Genomic DNA, 14389 nt, shown 5'->3' on the forward strand with positions numbered 1-14389 from the left:
TTAATTGACAAAAGAATGTTTTGTCCAGTTCGCCCTTATGAAGAAAGTTTAAAATCTCTCTCTCTTTTTTTTTCTTTTTTAAAACAAGCCTTTGTTGAGTTCGTCCTTAGTTCCTGGGACACTTCAGGTCCCCAATTTTAAGATACGAATTCCTTTGGCTATCAGGAAGAAAAATCCGATGAAAATAAAGCCACATAAACCTTCCAATGGTTTTAATCTTAGTCCGTCATTCACAATCAAAAGAGGAGTTCTACGTGAGATTATTTTCAGGAAACGATATGGAAAGAGTTAGTAGAACTTTTAAATATCCATTAAGGTCATTGAATGCAAATTGAACTGGGAATTAAATTTCGTCGTTTCTTTGATTATATTGAGACATATGAAATAAAGTACTATTCAAACAGTTTCCATGTTTCGAAAAATGAACCTTTGTGTTACGTGTTAACTTATTGTGTGTTTGTGTAATACGAAAATTACCAATCATAGTAGTACACACGTTTATGTAGGGAATGTTCCGAATTTCCGACTAATCAATATGAGTCTTTATCCTAAGAAGATTACTCTAATTATTGTAAAGTTTTTTTTTTTTTGTACTTTCTTAAAAGAAGAATAGAAACTTGAGTGAACGAGAAGTCTCTTCAAGATGAAACTTACTTTTAAGACACGCAAACATTTCTTTACATGTACATATTGCAGTTCTAAATGAGCCCGCTGTCAGGTTTTATCAAGCGGTTGTCAGCAATAAAATTACAGGATTTTTTCAGAAGAAATTGGTGAGACACTTAGATTGGAAATTACAGAAGATCCTGCAAGTTATTCCCCCAAAATGATTGCAATTTCTACAGAAGCAAGATATAACGTGAAGTTTTCAAACCAATAATTCGAGGAAATGTAGAACAGGCCATTGCCTCCAGTTAAGCAGAGACGAATAAAGAAAAGAAAATAAAACATTCTTATGAAGAATACTTCTTGAAACAAAACTGGAAAGTAGGTCGGAAATTGTCCAGGTCAGCCATCTTGTTCTGTACTTAGATTAAGGCAAAAATTCATCACTTGGAGTGGTTGTCAAGAAGAAACAGCTTGTATTTGGTCTTCTTTTCTTAATCAACAGTTCAATATGCAAAAATAAACAAACTACGGCAATCCCCTTTAATAGTTGTTTATGTTTAACAAAGAGGCGGGTACCTACTTGACACGTCTTTAAAACAGATTGTAGAAAAAAAAAACCGTGAGAAGCAATCGTCAATAAGTCGAACGCTTGTCACGTAGCTGCTTGTTCATCCAACTAACGACACATACTTCCAATTACTATATGTTATTCATGATCTACTAGTATATTTCGTCCCTGTCTTTTCACATTGTTGCCTTGTTGTTAAAAAAAGCCTACAGTTAAAATGTAATTGAGTTTTCAAGTCATTCACGAAGCATGAAAATATTTCAATTGCAATTTACTTCCTGGCAAATCGTTCCTGCCGTAAAGCAAAAAACAATTTCAAAATGACGAAGTTAAAAAAGAAAGAAAAAAAGAAAATAGATGAAAGGAGTAAATTACTACTTAAGAATGTTCAGTATCGACGCCATCTTTGATTGTAGCTAGTGGCGGATCTAGAAAGTAAAAAACTAGGGGTCCCAGACTATGATAGGTATATCATGAGTTTACGCAAAACATTTTAATTTGAAATTCGTTTACACACTTCGTTAACCGGAACTAGGAATAAAAAATTAATAATTCCTTTCACCAGTCACAGTTAAACATCAAGTACTAATTAGTAATTAATAAGTTGTAGGCATTTACAGGTACGGTAGCTAATCAGATTAGTCACAAGATGTTACTCTTTATATGGCAAAAAGAGATTGTGATTAACATTCAAGTTAGAAATTGACGGAGAAAGACTATAAATATACAACTCACCAATACTAATGTTATCCTAGAAGTGTCATATGAACCTCTATTGATAGAAGACTATTTTTGTCACTCAAAAAACGGGGGACCTAGGCCCCCCGACCTCGGGCTGGATCCGCCATTGTTTTTAGCCTATTGATTTATATGGAGAAGAATATTTCCTTTGATTTTTAAGATTTCTCTTTTAATGTCTTTTGTTTTGTTTCTGTGCTGCATAATTTTAATATTTATAAATTAATTTGAGAGCTGTTTTTACAACTCTATTTCTCTTTAATTTATTATCATTACTCCATATCAAATAGATGTCTGTATTAAAATGTAAATAAAGTTTTGGAACACAGCACTACAGTAAAACGTCATTAATACGGAATCCGATAAGCTGGAGTTCTCTTAATCCGGATAAGCAGAAAAAAACCGAAAGAAAACAAAACTAAAGAAAACAAAACAAAAAAACAGAATATAAGGTTTTAAATGTGACTAGAAGTTAGGGATGGTACCTCTCGTCTCGTATGAAATTTCGAGACAAGACCGACATGGAGACGAGCGTTTATAAATCAAGATCATACAGAGACTCAACATACCAAGACTTACGTGAGACAAGACCGAGATAAACTCTTGTAATTTGAGATGAAACTCGGTCTTGAAAGTCTTGGTCTCGTCTCGAATATTGACAAAAAATTACTGAAATTAGCTTGATTCAAAATTCTTATGTTCTTAAGTTATAAGTACAATAGTGGAACTGTTGCAGTGGCAGCAGTAATAAACGTATTCACAGGAGAAAAAGGGCCAAATAACACCTTTGATAATGTGGTTTATCGAAACTGTTTTGAACAACACGCAATTTTGAGTTGGGATATTATATATATATATATATATTCTTTTTAGTCATTTTAATTACTCAAAGAACACGTTGAAGACATATTCCGAAACCTAATTTTGCAAAGCAAACACATAAAATTTACACCTTCCAACACTATTTTCTCACACAATTCAGGAATTATCCAGAGAAAGATGAATTTAAAATTTTCTCTTGTTTGAGGATAAAATCTTCAGATTGAAGATGAGTAGAAGCAGAAATTTCGGAATAGGATAGGACAAAATCATGAAAACGGAAAGAGCATCAAATTAAACCAGAGAATTGGTTAGAGCTATCATCCAGCATTTTACATGAAAAGTGTGTAACACTGTATATCAATATTTCTAATATATATATACTAACAATATATATATTAATATATATACTAATATATATACTAATAATAATATTCTCATATATATACTAACTAATATATGTATACTAACAATGAAAGTGCTACAAACATATTGCTCCCTCTCTCTCTCTCTGTTTTCTTTATTTCTACTCAGACTATAGTTTGGGATACAATCCCATATTTGTAGTGAATTTACGAATTTATTGGGTTACCTGATATGTAGGACTGAGTAATATTGATTGGACAAGAAGGAAATAAACTATTGTATTGGAGGTGATAGATTAGAGTTTAATTGAAAGTAGCCAGTACTGGGGGTATTTGAGACAGAATCTATTGCTTAAATTGGGATCTAAATCAATACTCAGGGTTTATTCAAGGCTTGATACACCCCAAACTCACACACAGAAAACACAAGCATTAGACACTTTATCTACAAAGTGATATGCTGCCTACAATAATGCTCCAGTCAAGAATAAAGTGAGAAAGCAGAAAAGAGGAAACGAGATACTTTAAAATGATACTACTTATACACTATAAAAATTCACATAATTTATTTCGAGACTATCGAGACTAGATTGAGATTTAGCTCTCTAGACTGAGACCGAGATCAAGATAAACATATATTAATCGAGACGGCGATTTTCGACTCGAGATAAATCCAAAGTGGCTATTTGTCATTCGAACGAGGCCCGAAGTCAGTCTGAAGTCTCGTCTCGTCTACTAGAATCAAGCAATTGCATTTGTCAAATTGCTCCGTGGTGGTTAAGATTTTACTGTAATGTACAGTTGCGCAATGTTGACCAATACAGTATACTACAGCACATGCATATACAATAGTATATGCATATACAGCAGTACTATATATACTTGGGCCTACATTTTCTAAATGTACCATAATAAATGTGTTTTGTTGCTTTAAACAGAGTTTTTAGGTGCTTTCTACTGTTCTTTTAGGTTATTTCAGTTAATCCGGACTTTCGTTAATCCGGTCAACTCATTCCTACCCCCAATTAATCCGGATTAACGAGTTTTTACTATTGTTTTTTTTTTAAATAATCTGTTATTAGGGTCTACAGACAACGTATTTACTTAATCAATTTCAAATGACTATTGTGTGTTTTCAAATATTGTTATCGCATAAATCCTTATAAGTCAGGTTAGACTTCCTCCTTCTCTTCCGAATTAAATTATGAGATTTAAGTCATTTGGAAACTTTAACTTATGTCTTAGCGTTCATTAAGTATTGAGGACAAGTATCAAACTACATTCAGTGGTAATTATCCGAGTACTTGTAAATCTAAAGGTGTTAGAAAAGGATCTCTCATTCAATCTAATGCTAGGGGGGCACGGTGGCTCAGTGGCACAGGGCTTACCTCTGGAGCATGGGCTCCCTGGTTCGATCTCTGTCCTAGTAAGTTTGTGGTAGGTAACATCGTGTTCTGGGTTTTCTCGGGGTACTCCCGTTTACTCCTACTTTCTCATTCCATCAATTCTTCCATCATTATTCACTTGCTTTACTCATCGTCTCCCTTAGCCTAAAGGGCATAATCATTGAAAGATTTCATTCCAACCTAAATGCTGCCGGAACAGTGATTTGGTATTATTCTGCTCATAAACACTAAACTTCTCAATATTCTTTTGATATCAATTGTGTGGAATATCTGTGCTATCCTTACTTTTAAGCGCACTGTTTTTTATGAAGATTATTTTTCTATTTCTTTTCAAATGAACTGGAAGTTTAGTTTGATTTTACCAATCTTTTCTTAGTTTTCTCTTGGCTAAGTGGTTAGCGTACGATTCTTTGACGTGGGAGACCTGGATTCGATTCCCGGAAGGAGCTCATGTGGTTTGGATCTCAGGTCAAGTTGTAGGTCCACGTCTCATATAGTTGAAAGGGACGAAAAACTCAAAATTAACAACTGATCTCTTCTTTAAATTTATTTAAATGTTTCTTTCTTCGAAAAAATTAAATTTTGCAATATACAATTTTAATATTTAATAATAAAATGCAATTTAAGTGATATATATTAAATTAAATTATATAACGCAAACTCATTTCGGGAAAGGAAGAGATTTTGAGATTTAACTAGATTTGAAGAAGAGTTAAGTAAAATTAGACAACTAAAATTGGGTTCCTTTGAACAAAAACACACAAAAAATAATTTCTCATATAAATCAATGGGCTTAAAATCAAAGATATAAAAGAATGAAAATAATTTATATTCATTCAGATTTTGTTCCTATATATAATATATACATACAAATTTTGTGGTATTGGATTGGATTTTCAAAGTCAATTTGCGGGAAAAACCTAGGGTGATGAGAAAAAGCGGACTTCTTCTTCGGAATCAGCGAGTCAAGAACTATTAAATTCATCTATCAAAATGAAAACAACTTTCAGATGGTTTTCATTTGCAGCCCCATGTTATTGGCTAAGATCACAATCTTTTGGTCCGTTGTTAGGTTTGCTAAAATTCTTGTTTTTATCTTTTTATTACTGTAAATGAAATGAAATCTTTGAGTTTTACGTCCCACGGTTATGCCGGTTAGGCTAAAGGAGACGGTGATAATGAGAAATGAATGAAATGGTGGAATGAAGAAAGTGGGAGGAAACGGGAGAACCCCGAGAAAACCCACACACATGGTGTTTGTCCACCACAAAGTTCACTTGGCGGGGGATGGGATCGAACCCGGCACCCCAAGCACCAGAGGTGAACGCTCTACCACTGAGCCACCGCGGCCCCCTGTTTATTACTGTAAAGTAGTATTACAATACATATCGTTGTGCCTTTCTCACAGAAAGTTGTGATTTTCTTTCTTTTTCTTTTCTTTCTTTCTTTCTTTCTTTTTTTTTTTTTGTTTGTTTAGCAGTCACGAAATACAACAACTGAATAAAACTATTTTTGTCCTAAATTCGACGTTTAGTACTGAGATTTTTAAAGTTAATGAATAATATTTCAGTTTTTTAATACTTTAACATTCTACTATTATATTCTATAGGCTAATGGGGAAATATAGTTTCATCTAAAATGGAAAACTTGAAAATCAATATAGAAAATATATGTCTCAAGTACATGTCGAAGTGAAATAGTATACTGTAATTGCTAGTAGAAACGGACACTCACTCATCATTTTTTTTCTATCCGCAGCTTTGGATCGAATGAACCGATTTGAAAATCTTTTGCTGTAACTTGGAGATAACTATGTCTTCTTCAAGGTACAACATACATAGTCAAAATAGTTAATTTGTCTTCTTGTTGAGGTTACTGAGAAATACATGTGTGTGCAGACCTAGTTCTAAGTCAATATATCACTGAGTTTTGTTATAAATGATTTGATGTATAATGATTTTAATGCAAAAAAATGATTAAAATGATGATGATGATGATAAAAGATGGCAGATGACTCAGTTTAATTCAGTTGAGTATACAATAGGACTCAATAATAATAGGACTCAAAATCATATCAATTAGTAACTACTAGTAACTTGTATTTTTGTTTATAACAATATATAACTTGTTTTGTTAGAAGTTTTATTCACAATTTGTATATAACACTAAAGATCTAGTTGCTACAAATAGTGGTAACAAGCAAATTATAGTCTTGTTTACTTCTGTGTACATTTCAAAAACTGACATCAGAAAAACAGGCGCGTAAAATAGCTTTATTTTATGATCTCAGCGACATTTCAACGGTTCTGTCTTCGAAACAGGTCATTTAAGTTTAACATCAAGTATTGAGTTGTTGCGGCACAACTTAATGTTTTGTCTCATATGCGAGTTTGATGCGCTTTATCCAGTACTCAAAAAGGAAAGACTCCTCTTTCCTCTTACACAACAAAAAACCAGATCTAATCCTATATTCTAATCACATATCGAAATGTAGAATGCCTACAGGAAGTACATTAGCATCAGGGCAAATACCGTGAAACTTATATAAGGACTTGGTACTTGTTACGGCTAATATATGCATACAAAATGCCTTGAAGTTACTGATCCAGTCAATCTTCACATTGCTGATGATGATTCATTTTAATTTGTCATACATTAGCATCTCTGTTCTTCGTCGTTAATATCCTACAGAACAATACATAAACCGTAGAAGAGAGAAATAAAACAAAACGTGTAATTATGCTCATACTCAAAATTCAATAGTTAGTTTATTTAAATTACCCTTGCTGTAAATTTGCCGATTTTGAAATATTATTTGATATTTTAAGATACTGTTTGGTTTCAAAGTTACATTAAAAGCTTAAGAGTTACTAAACTAATGAGTTGTTCCAATCCAACCTAAGAAAAGTATTAACATGAAGAGGTGTGTTCCATACTTTTAACTTTTAAGCTAATGGAGATCTCACATGATAAAATGCAAATGAATAATGATAATACCCTAATGATATTCTAAATTAAAAGAGACTGGAAATACTCCATGACAAACCTTATACGTAGAAATATAATAATATTTTTGAGTCCATCTATGGCAAACAGTCTACCTCAATGCCAGTACACATTGGTCTTATCTAAAATAAATAAATAAAAGTGGCTAAGTTTAAAGGCGCTATACTCCTGAGCATAAAATGAGATATTATCATAAAAGAATACTTTTTATGATATTGCCTTGCAATAAAGACATCTGTAAAGAGCGAAATATTTTTTTTAATGTGTTGAACTGTGTTTAACTGTCAGTAGGTAGTGATACCTCTGTCTGGATTGACAGTGATCATCCAATCTGATCTTATGGGATAATGGTATACCTGAAAATTGTAGAAACAAACATCGGCCAACCCAACAGATTAACAATAATTAAGATTCTCGTTAAATATTGAAACGTATCAATTATTTAAAATTACATTGTTCTATAAAGATGTAGTCTCGGACCTAAACCAAAGAGTGTACTACTTAAAATTGTTGAGCTATAAATTGCATCATAAACTACTTGTCTTATCTGAGAGTTTCATTCAAAGTCGTTTTAGACCATTATCTAAGACAGCTAGTGAGACCTCTAAGCCAATAGAACAGGGTAGGATTTTTTCTATGGTTGAAAATCGTTTAAAAATTACAGAACTGAAGTGAAAATATTAATTGAGATTAGGATTAGAGATACCACGCTTACAAGAACTGGATAATTATGGATTCATTACACTAATATTCGCTTGTACATGGCAAGTAATATTCCTTCGATATAGTACAATCTGACTTCTTATTATATCTAGGAGCCAGAAATTCATAATAGTAATAATATACATAAGGAAGAGAACACAAGGATAGTCTGCGAATAATTTTGAACATAGAAAATTGGTTAATCGAAAAATGAATGAATGAGTTAGTAACACCCAGCAGAAGTGATTGCGTAACTCACGACCGTCTTAGTGTCATTACCAAAATAAAGACAGAAATTTTGTAATTTTCTCACAAGTAGCTACTCATAATACAAATGATGATCATTATATTTATATCCTTAATTGCTTAGTGAACAATATGTTGCACAAAGTTGGTATTCCAGAGCTTTCAACCGTAATGTGGCATTTTACGTAATTAGTATATAAAAATAAACGAATTCACATTTTTCTCTTATAATTAACAGTGGTAAGCTAAAGTACTGTATTACAACCAGGCGTTGGTGTTCAGCGTCTATAAGTACATTAGTGAAACAAAATAAAGTATAATCTGTTTTGGCATCATCAGCTTATCTTGAAATCATCTCAGAAGAAAAACGTATTCCGTAATAAAAGCAATACAAACAAGACAAAAAAGTACCGTTTTCCGTACTTCAGGCCAGATATGCAAGAGAACGAAGAATCGAGGTTAAAACAATTCGTAATGCATTTTGCAACACAATACGATTGTTTGATGTTGTCAAGAGATAGTACGTCACATTAATTGACCGTGAACGTTTGTGTTTTAAAGTGAAATATGATCTTGGGATCAAAGAGAAGATCCCGGATACGAATACGAAGATTAACATTGAAAACTATCAAGATCAACCACAAGAAGAACGTTATCAGAATAAACAAGATATAAAGAATAAATCTTAGAACAAATAAGATAAATATTCTAGAGGGTTATTTAACTATAAGAAGCTTCAGTTGTAGAGTAAATTTTAGTAGACAGTGTGCCAACTAACGAGATTGATTTTTTTCTGATTTTTGCAGAATACTGGAATAATACTGAAGTGATCGTTTTTAACACGTTAACTCGTTCGAATAATACCTAAGTGGTTAGCACAATTATCTCTGGTGTATCACTTCCTCGATACACTGAGGGTATAAGCTGTTCCAGTATTTTAGAATGCGACTCACAAAACCTGAGATTCAAATCTCGCGTGTGACTTCAAGTACATACAGCTACAAGGAATTTGCATAAATACACACACACACACTTTCAGGGAATAAATTCATATTAATATTTATTTCCAGCATTTCTTTAATTTTTATTTGTATGAAGCATTGAAAGACAAATTCGAGATATTTGTAGAATTAGTTTGTATGACAATCATTAACTGATTCTGTTTAAATGTTTATGAAATATATTAATTAGCAAGTATGCTTATTATGGTATCTTTTGACTAAATCAAACAGGAGAAATATACAAACTTTTCACCTTGTCTTGAAACGTCTATGACTGTAGGAATTCCATCTCTATTAGCAAGCCAAGTATTTCTATTATCAACAAGACAAGGAATGTTGAACTGAAGGGTCCTTTTTCGTAATTAGGACAATCTGTCCAAAATTTTAATCAAACTTTTTAAGTTTCTCGCAAATTTAGTATTAGGAAAAAATCTTTCAGTTTAACATCCTGCGTTATCCCCTTCAGGCTAAGGAGGTTTAGGCAAATGAATGATAATAGAAGAATTGGTGGAATGAAATGTGAGAGTATCCCGAGAAAACTCACGGACACGACGTTGTCCATCACAAACTTACTTGGCCGAGGCTCGAACCAGGCACCCCACGCACTAGAGGGTAAGCGCTCTACCAATGAGCCCTTACCCTACGCGCCCTTAGTATTACGAGAATTATACTGTAATATTAGTTGTGGTGATCCTAATGTTAGTTAAAGTTTTCAGCTAAGTAATTGTCACGGAGTTAAGTTTGTTTCTACTTCACCGTGTGTGTATATTTTTTTATTTATATTTCATCAATTGAATGTATTGCAACCCAAATTTTGTTGTTGCATTTCATCATCCGTATTATCAAATGCATCTACGACACTTTATACTATAAACATTACATTATTTGCTTATTTATATAAAGCAATAAATATAATTCAAGTCCAGTATGTATGCAAAAAATACAACAAATATTATTAGCGTTTGTATATCCAAATATCTGATATATCCCAATTGATATATCGCATTCAACTGAACAAAATGAGATACCAATGAGTGTAAACCCTCATGAATAGTTTCGGAGAAAATCTAGTAAAACGTTTTCTTTTTTTATAAATCTAATTGATGCATCACACCATCTACTAAGTTGAAACTCATATTGAAGTACGCACTAATTATGCTTTTTATTATGACACTAGCAAAATGACATTATTCAGTATGGTTAATGAAACATAGTCGAAACTTATGATTAACTTTTAGACTTTAATTTTTGTTTAACTTGTTCATATTTAACATACTATATATATATATATATATATATATATATATAGATAGATAGATAGATAGATAGATAGATAGATAGATAGATAGATAGATAGATAGATATATCAATCGATAGATCATGTCTGGCTGAACAAAATGATAAACATGAGGATAAATTCTCATAAGTAGTTTTCGGGATATTAAAAACTAATTTTATGACTTAAATAAGTTGCCAATTTTTTGCAGCTAATACTCATAGTTTTTATTTAACTGTGATAAATTATTTATTTGACACATGAAATATATGTAGCACATTAGATTTATCCTAACAGTGACATTCATAGTCCTAACAGTAATGTATATACTCTTTACAGAGGCACACATACTCTTAACAGAAACATACATAAGCTTAACAGTGACGCCTATGAAATGAATTGAAATCTCTAAGTTTTACGTTCCACAGTTATGCCGGCTAGGCTAAAAGAGACGGTGATGATGAGAAATGAATAAAATGGTGAAATGAATAAAGTGGGAGGAAACTGGAGAACTCCGAGAAAACGCACAACACGGTGTTTGTTTATCTCAAAGCTCACTTGGCGCGAGCTGAGATCGAATCAAGGACCTCATGACGCACTAGAGGTAAACGCTCTCCCACTGAACTACCGCGACCCCTTGTAATTCCTTGTTTGATATTAAAATCCATATTGTACATATAGAAAAGAGTATATGACTCTGCACATTCATATAGAGAACACTGAGACCGTTGGAATTAAATAGTAGTATTTTTTTCGAATACAGTCGTAATTTCGATTCGAGATCATACTAATCAATTGGCTAATATATGTTGTTTATATATTTCCAACTATTTATCCAACTTTAACATCCCTAGTTATCATTCTTTGTCACGTGGAACACAAATATGAGACGATAAATTAAAGTAAATTATTTACTGATCCTGATATCTATTTTAATCTGATTCATTTGAACACAAAATATTCAAATAAAACTACTCTGCATTTTTGTTTTCAGAACAAACTTCCAACATCCATCTTACTTTAGGAAGTTTATACTTATACCAATAGTACGTATATGGTTTAATCCATATCTTTGGAATAAATCCTTCGTAAGGAAAGAATATAAGCCTTTGTTTCAATTCAATTCTAATAGTTCTACTAAGAAACAGAAGAATGTTTAATTTTCTTAATATGACTGACCATTTTCATGCATCTTATAGTAAACTTTCGATTCTAAATTTATCAATTGATATGCTTTGTTTAGTTTTAGTCATTCATAAGTGTGTTATTTAGTAAAGAAAGCGATATGACCGGAAGGCTACTACTCAATACATATAAGGGTTATTCTGAGAAGAGGATAAATGAAGATAATAGTTATACACCATTTGTGACTGATAACACATCAGAGATGACGGAATACTTGCAATAATAATGAACTTGATGATTGAGAGCGTCACTTTCTCATATTTTTAATTTAAAACGTGGCAAAGAAAGAAATGAAAATACTAGTTAAACCTGCATTTTTCATGTTATACATTTTTGCACTAAAATGTATTTTCTTGAGTTCAGTTTATTTATCTTCTCTTTCTTAAAAAATACACATTGTGGTAATACTTTTTGAGCTAACCAAACATGTATCTTAAAAATCCAGAAAGATCATTACTGCAGAACCAAAATTTCGTCATTATATCCTTTCTGTGCTAAGCCAATCCAGTTAAACTAATATTACCCATTCTTCTAAGATTATGCTTTACATTAACTTCCCGCCCTCTTGGTATATCCAAAAGATTATATTCCGAAATCTTCCCAATCCAACACACCCCAAAGTATTTCCCATGCCAATGAGATCTCTCTATTCGATAAGGTCAAATAAACCTTAATATGTGTGAGATCTGCCTGTAAAAACATACTGTGTGATTCTGAAATGCGTATACTCTTTTGATCATCTCTTTTTGTCCAAAATATTTTCAATTTTAAATATTATTTTTTCGAAAACCTTGAGCCTCTGATCTTCTCTGTGCTTTAGCAACATCTTTCGTATTCATACAAAAGAACGGATGTAATATGTTTTCATAGATGTTTAATTTTAATTTCTCCCGTATTAGTCGAGCAATCATGACTTACTATTGAGCTACATTTGCAAAAGTTTTGGTAAAAATTTTAGTAACGGTAGTAATAAATCGAATCAGTGACTTAGTAGCTTAAGGGCATTTTTCGGTATGGAAAGTGTATGATTTTTGTATTAAATTTTTAATCCATTGAGACATTAATTTGAATTAAAACGATATGAAATCCATCAAATGTGCTTTTCAAATATTTCCAGCGGAACCAGGTAAATTTTTTAATGAATAAAAGTGATTCGCTTTTTAATCACAGATAAAATTTGATGCATTACCTAAATGAAGCAAATTGTGACAGCTTTATTATTTGTTTGATTAATCGTGTTTTAGCTGCACAATCGTATTTCGATCGTATTGCGAGGAGTGAATTCTTATTTCAATTTTCGGTGCTTTATGCTTGCATTATTTTCGAGAGGTTAACATATAATTGATAAAATTACTTCTTGCGTACTTAATAAGTAATTAGCAACAGTGATCAAACGAAACAAACTCAGCTACGGAGCGTATTAAGTGTTGAAGCATCGGTAAACAATATTTCAATTTGCTATTACTATTACTATAAAACTAATATTGACTATTTCTTACATAAGATCAGAGTACTTGATTGTAGTTATTTCAATGAGAACATTTCAATCTTAAATGGGATCCAACTGTCAAAAGGGGCCCCGAGTCATTAAATTGTTAGGGTTCCTCTTTTACGGAAACTCGAGTTCAATTCACGGTGGGAGTGTGTCTTGTTCTGGTCACACCTGATATGATCTCGGTGTTGTAAAACAACATTCTAGTCTAAATTAACAAATTACCAAAGGATAAAGGATGTCTTAAAATATTTGAATACAAAATTTAAAATGAGACATACCTGGAATCAATGCGTATAGGTATGAATAATGTATGTGCCACACACACGTCCAAAAACAAAGAGATTTAGTGAGTAGAGTATAATAAATCCTGTAGACGAACAAGTGCACACAGACAGAACGTTGAGATTGACACACTTGAGTTCACAAACAAACTACCCAGCAGAAGGTAAAGGAATGATTCCACCTGTTGCTGCTTTTCCAAGAGTATAGGCCTAACTGGCGAACCGGGTGCAACTTGGGCAGAGCAAAGAGGTAGGCTGATGAGCCGAGGAACTGTAATGTGACGTCACTGACCTCATCTCTAGACGTAGGTCAGAACGGTGAAGAAAAAAGCCACAAAAGGGGGGAAGGGGGGTGGAGGAAGATTTCGGGAAAGAATATACTGATACTCGTAGTACACAGTGCACATACACATGTACGTACGAATACACATACTCACATGAGGTAGGTACACGCACTTACACGCGACTCTTTCTCTCTCTCTCTCTCTCTCTCTCTTTCTTTCTTTCTTTCTTTCTTTCTTTCTTTATCTCTTTCTTTCTTTCTTTCTTTCTCTCTCTCTCTCCCGAAAGAGAGAAGAAAACAGCACAAATATTGAACTTATATTTGCCATTCCAATACATTATTAATGTGTTATACCACATTTTGGTTTTAGTTTAACATTTCTTTTCAGGATCAATGATAAGACCTGCAG

The 14389-nt window shown here is 32.6% G+C and overlaps 1 protein-coding gene across 1 annotated transcript in view; it reads right to left on the reverse strand.

Annotated features, from left to right (window-relative positions):
• Nucleotides 1-13924, reverse strand: part of LOC145694894 (uncharacterized) — an 85552-nt gene extending 71628 nt beyond the window's left edge. The window contains exon 1 of the mRNA XM_081771619.1: nt 13695-13924. The gene's annotated coding sequence lies outside the window, so the exon portion shown is untranslated. The remainder of the gene's footprint in view (nt 1-13694) is intronic.
• Between the last annotated feature and the right edge of the window lie 465 nt (nt 13925-14389).

This window comes from Thermobia domestica, chromosome 9 (assembly GCF_964235325.1).
Source record: "Thermobia domestica chromosome 9, izTheDome1.hap1.1, whole genome shotgun sequence".
NCBI classification, from domain to species: domain Eukaryota; kingdom Metazoa; phylum Arthropoda; class Insecta; order Zygentoma; family Lepismatidae; genus Thermobia; species Thermobia domestica.